This window comes from Ixodes scapularis, unplaced genomic scaffold (assembly GCF_016920785.2).
Source record: "Ixodes scapularis isolate PalLabHiFi unplaced genomic scaffold, ASM1692078v2 PGA_scaffold3__209_contigs__length_174095766, whole genome shotgun sequence".
Classification (NCBI taxonomy): Eukaryota; Metazoa; Arthropoda; class Arachnida; order Ixodida; family Ixodidae; genus Ixodes; species Ixodes scapularis.
The window spans coordinates 127,521,227-127,526,999 of record NW_024609868.1 but is presented as its reverse complement, the minus strand read 5'-3'; the positions used below and the strand labels follow the sequence as shown (position 1 = coordinate 127,526,999).

The 5,773-nt window shown below is 44.4% G+C and overlaps 1 long non-coding RNA gene across 1 annotated transcript; it reads right to left on the bottom strand.

Moving 5' to 3' along the window:
• Positions 1–2,757: 2,757 nt before the first annotated feature.
• LOC120836928 lies at positions 2,758–5,361 on the bottom strand. Its single transcript, XR_005714754.3, has 3 exons — positions 5,184–5,361; positions 3,260–3,342; positions 2,758–2,793 (listed from the first exon to the last, which is right to left on the bottom strand). It is a non-coding gene; the product is annotated as an uncharacterized LOC120836928 (long non-coding RNA).
• Between the last annotated feature and the right edge of the window lie 412 nt (positions 5,362–5,773).

The window sequence follows — 5,773 nt, the reverse complement described above, 5'->3', positions numbered from 1 at the left end:
GTGAACCAGCCCTAAATGCAGAAAGTCACATTCAAAATTCCTACATTTTTGCTCACCCAGGCACTTAATTTACAAACTACCTTGATAGTTTAATGAGTGGCACTAATAACATTGTCAGGGGCACCATAATGCAAAAGTATATTTTGCCCCCGAGTCTGCGAGAATCAATCGCTCACTGTTTTAGCCGCTGCATTGCACTCTTTTATTTCGGCTTTTGAAAAGGTCTACCGAAGATAAGCGAGCAGATGTTATCGCTTATGAAGTTTACCAAATTTGAACATAGAGAAGCTAAGACTTATAGGCATCTCGCAGAATTAACATGGCAATTTGGGCCAACTGATCCATGATCGTAGACAAGCGCCGCAAAAAACACATGGACAATAAGTGGTGGTAAACACTGGCGCCAGTGTTTTATGTCTACTTGTTGTCCCTGTGTATTTTTATTTAATTTTTTTGTTTGTTTACTATCTTGAACAAGTATTTTTAATCACAACGGACAGGAAGGAAACGGTAATAGGGTTCTATGCGGATCATAAAGCCATGCTCCGAATGGGTGAGTATCAACTGCAGGTTTTACAACAGTGGCGGATCCAGGGAGGAAGGGGGGGGGGACCCCCCTCCCTCCCCCCCCCTTCTCGGAGGGCAATTGGACATGAGTGGACCCCCCTTGCACAAGAAAGAATGGGAGAATAGTATCCTTAAAAATTTTCCGCCCACCCCAAAACAAAGGTGTGGATACGCCACACTAAGTTTCAATTATTGGGAGGATCGAGACATCAGAGGCCGAGTTCAAAAAGCAAACTTACGATACCCGAGAAGAAATCCGTATTAACAAAACAAAGTTTGTCGCACCTTTTGAGTGACTTACAACGAAATATTACGACATTATCCAAAATGTCTCACAAACTTTTTAGGGCAAACATGGCCGCACATCACTTGGCTATTTCGCCGCGACCAGCAATGAATATAGAAGCGTGGGTAAGAGGCATGTGTTTTGCGCACTGTTCACATGCATCCCTACTTGAAGCAGTATGAGGCCAACGCTAAACTACACACGGAGGATTCAGCCAACGAGTCTGCCGAGCTGTCCATCCTGCCCGTTAGAGCTAACAAGGTGCAGAACTGCGATCAACGGCGAGATGCGCCAATGAATCAACGAAAGCAAATGCCACACAAATCTTCAGTGCACGCAAAAGGATCCTTCACCTATGAATGGCGTGAACCTGATTTGGTGATCATTAGCGCCCCCTCGTACTTCAGTAGTGATTTTCAAAGTGGTGAGCAGCTGTACGACCCTACCACACGAAAAGGCAGATTCTTGACTGGATGTGCCTTTTTAATGCCAAAATATGTCCATGGAGCGAAAAATCGGAGTTGTACCAAACGTTAACAGAGGAATAAAAGAAAAAATAAAATGTGCTTTCACGGCTGAGATTTGAACCCGGTGCTGCTGTGTGAGAGCCGGGCATGCTAGCTGCTGTGCTATCTCAGCCGCTTCGGAATGCGACATTACTCTCCCCTCAAAAAGAAGCTTGTCCCATTACAGCAAAAGATGGCATGTCTTTACCCGTCTTTTGTCCCTGTTTATCTGAGGCTGTTTTTTCATCATGTTTGACGGCATCGGCGTTGATGTGCCCGAAAGATGGTCATAAAAATATGTCCTCGGTTCGATGACATCACACTTCACGTGACGACATGACGTACCATGATGTGTGACGCCATATTATGTAACGTAATACAAATATTAGAGGGGCACTTAGTTATACATACGTGAATTGAATGCGAAAGCATTGCCATTCCTAACAATAGAGGAAAAAAAAAGGAAGTGTCGTTAGGAATGGCAATGCTTTCGCATTCAATCCACAAAGGGATACCTAAGTGCCCCTGTAATATTTTGAGTGGAGTAGAGCTCAAATAAACGCCGTACGGTGCAGTATATCCATGATTAAGTTGCTGCTAGTCGTGAGGCTTAATGTTTTGCACCAACAATACCATAGTTTTTCCTCGGTTGCGACGAAGTGCCACTGCGCTACGAACTTGCTAGAAATTTCTGCATATGCGACCACTTTCTTCTGGAAACCTATGGTGACCTGCCACTCACTTTTGGCCAAAGAATAGTGAAAATACTAGATGTGAAAACAGCCATAACAAGCATTAAAGAAATCAAGATGGGGGTCATAGCATTAGCTTCCCAACGTGGCGAGACTAGCACAGGATTTCTGTTACTCGCCGTTTAAGACAGGAGTCGACTTTTTCCGGTCTGATCTTGAAAACAAAGTTTGGTTCCGTAATTTTGTAGCAGAAAGCCCGTGCTTTCCCGTTTGTGGGGTCATTTTCTCGGTTCAAAATATGATGCAGAGTCCTTCCCATAAAAATGCATGGGTGTCCGCTACGACTCTTCGAAATGGTTAAATTAACTGAGGTCATTATACTCTGTTGCCACTCTAGAATAGCAGAAGGCCCTCCCACAAAGCACTTCATTCTTTTTAATAAGCAAACACTAGAGAGGAGGAGAGCCGAGAGGACACCGCCAATCATGGCGAGCAAAGGGAATTGTGGGAGGGGCTTGTGCTATTCTATAGTTGCAACGGACTATAACAAAAGTTTACAGTACTATGAAAACAAAAAGACCAAGTATGCACAGAAATTCGCAGGAAGTGTAGCAGGGATAGAATAGAAGAAACTGCAGCTGCAATATTTACCCTTTAAATTTTCCTCGACAGCACAGCAGAGATGACATGCTGGTCGTCAGCGCCTGGAGGGCCACCCCCTTGTACTGGGAGCACATGTAGTCTGAAACGAACAGCAAACAAAAAATTAAATGCAATCCGCACATGCTGTTATTTCGCTTCATTGGCCGCTTCAGAGAAAGCAAGCATGCAGACCGTTGTCCAACCATGTACAACTGCTAGCCGAAACTTTCTGCCACCAGGATTAAGATATTGCTTGCGCTATAAAAAAAAAACATTTACACACTACCCAGCTGGCACGCAGAAAGTTCAAACATTGAAGAAACTACAACATAAAACTTCAATGGAAGAGCTACACCTCGTGGACAATACACAAAAGTATGTTCAGTGTAAACCTTGGTGCACCGCAAGGCTGATTTACCTCAGCCAGTTTGGAACATCTGCAGTTCCATTCTTTTCCAAGATATTATGCCTGAAAATTTGTGACAAATTAACTGGGTTAAAAATTTTTAATCGACACCCGGCCCAAATATTTAGGAAGTATACTAGTGGGTTAATTTCTAACTTACCATAATTATTTTCGGCATCCTGAAGGCGTCATTTCAGGGTCTTTTCATAGTGGATTTACCTCGCCCACACAGGTGCAACCACACTGAAATGTTTGCAAAGTTTCAGGCAGGGTAATTTAAAGTCTGCAGTTTCTCTCGAACACCGCTGTCACAAATTTTGTCTTTTTTGTCAATTTGGTCTGTTTATAGGTGGTTTGGGGGCAAGGTCAATTACAATCCTCGCACATGTTTACCTGAGCGTCAAAGGCTTGAGCTCGGATGAGACTATACTCCTTTTCATACTTAAGGTGCAACGCTCTCAAAGCTACTGGCGCAAGCGTGGGGCTTGGTCTTGTTGATCATTTGCACGCCTTCTCGCACAAACAAAACCGTAGATGAAGCCACGCACTCGCGCCAGTAGCTTTGACAGCGTTGCACGCTAAGTATGAAAAAGCATAATGCCGGCCGAGCTTCAAACCGATGGGAAGAGGAAGACAAGCGTTTCAAGTTGACCAACCACGCACCTGTGACAACCGCATAGGTCATTCAACACATGTCTTATACCGCTTAAACATTGTGTCGAACTGCATTTTGAAGTCAGTCCCAATTCTAACGGTGTATGAACAGGGGCATTCATTTCGTGGCATGCCTTGAAATTAATCGAAGTGACGCAAGCTGGGAACACACTGCTGCTGCTTCATTTGGGAATAACTGCGGCCCTCGGCTTGATCACATCACAATTGCAAAATGAAAGAGAAAAAAAAAGAGGAAAAAGGAACAACTGCTTTATTAAAAGTTCTAACCGACAAATGTAAACCCAGTTCAATTCTAGAAAGCCAGGGGACCGAAGTTTGTCGTAACAGTACAATCCAGTCCACTTCCATAACTTCAAAATAAAGGATGGATATCCTCTACAACAACTTTGACTGAAAAGGAATATTGGCTCTGCATGAACCGAATTTCAAGGAAGTCTAACTTCTGAAATGTAATAAAGTATGATCAATGTAATCAATTTATAGTTGAACGACATCAGTACACTGCTAGACCAATGAGACATTTTCTAAAGCAACGGACTGAAAGCAGCATTAGGAATTCAATACGTGCTGTGTTGACATAAGCTACACTTTCTCGGACCATACACAGAATGAGTGGCAACTTTAGATATGCTACGCATAGATCCAAATATTAGGACAGATAGAGCAAACCAAACTAGTTAAAAAAAGAAAAAAAAAACATTCTAGCTTAACTAGAAAATAGGGAGTTTTAGAATATCGGGCGCTACTTTACCGCGCGTTACGGACGGCAAAATAGCGAGGATTGCGGCGAAGAGTTTTAGAATAGCGTTTCCCTGAAGGGGACCCCCCCAAACGCAAGCATCTCGCGCTTAAAACGCCACCAAGATGTCGCGGCAGCTTTTATTTGAAAGTTAGAACGTTTTATCTTGAAAATTAAACAAGCTTTTTGTCCAGAGTAACATTTTTGTAGTTTTTTTACACTCAATGCCGCATGTTTTGTTTTTGTCGCTGCCAAGCTGCTCTGTTGTAGTTACGAAGCCCAGACGATCCACTACCCAGGCATGCTTACATATCTGCCGCGATCGTAAGTACACGCGCCTCGATAGCTTTGAGCTGTGAATCCAGCGATCCGTGGCGTTTTCAATACGCGTCGACCATACCGACCGCGGTCGCCGAGTGCGACTCACGCAGTTCCCGAGCGGGCGACGGCGTCGAAGACGCATTCAACGGAGATGTCGTGGGCGCCGCCTTTTGCGGTACGCCGGCTTTTGCGGTACCCACGCTATTATCGAAAAATAACGGGCCCCAAAGCTCGAGTCCGAAGCTTGTTTTGGGTCTGCGCATGCACAGCAGCCACGAGATTATTCTAAAACTCCATAATGTTCACTTCTCGTTCAACGCGTACAATGCAAACAAAGAAGTACACTTACCAACTGCGTTGAGTTGCTCGTTCTGTTGCGTCGTCGGCCTTCCGCGCTCTTCTTGAACATAATCATCACAAGAGAAAACTTCACAGATAGATAAACTTGATTAAATTAGCACATTTCCATTTCTAAAGGCATTTCCATACTGCGAAACGGCGAAACACCTAACGGTCGCAGAAATGGCGAAACCATGCCAGAAAAAGAAAAATACAAAGAACTGGTGTCGCTACCGATGGGGCGTCGAAGACGCGATCCTTAAAATATGAAACCGAAACCAGTAAAAGTTACAATACTGAAACCGAAACTGACCAAATCGCGATAGAGGGGCGCCGTAAATAGATCTGTTCAGATGATGCATCTTGTTGGCGAATCTTGTGTCGCGAAACTAGGTTTCGGGAAACAGATTCCCCGTCTGAACGCAACCGAAAAAGTGGCGCGCCTTCGAAAAAAGTGGCGCGTGTTTCTCGCTTCTGGAGCCATTTTTCGCTGAAACCTCACCGACGCCCGTCAATCTCCCGAAGGAGAAACGCGGACGCTGCCAATGGCCGCTCGACTTCGCTATGACATCTGACCTTCGAGGAGGAGCGAGCTTTTGG